Consider the following 519-nt stretch of genomic DNA (forward strand, 5'->3'; position numbering starts at 1 on the left):
GTATACATAAGTGTGTGTATATAACTGTATATATATATATATATATATATATATACAAACACACACATGCACACACATACATACAAACACACATGTATGCAAAGATACAGATGTATCCGTGCATGTACATACATATAGATATATGTATGCGTGCTCAGTATGCATGTATGAATGTATGTATCTATCTATCTATCTATTAATCCATCTATCTGTCTTCCCAATACATAAGTATATACATATATTCATACACATACACACATTTACAGGTATTCGCTTTATCGTTCAATTAAACCCATTTGCCTGTACAAGCATTATTTCATTGTATAGTATGCATATACTTTATACTATATACATACATGCATACATACACACACACACACACACTCGCATACAAACATACACATGCATACGTATATATGCACACATGCATTTGTATATTAATGTTCACACTACTGAATAGATATATGCATTTAAAAATATCTATCTATCTATCTATCTATCTATCTATCTATCTATCTA

Source organism: Octopus bimaculoides, chromosome 11, assembly GCF_001194135.2.
Source record: "Octopus bimaculoides isolate UCB-OBI-ISO-001 chromosome 11, ASM119413v2, whole genome shotgun sequence".
In the NCBI taxonomy this organism is placed as follows: Eukaryota; Metazoa; Mollusca; class Cephalopoda; order Octopoda; family Octopodidae; genus Octopus; species Octopus bimaculoides.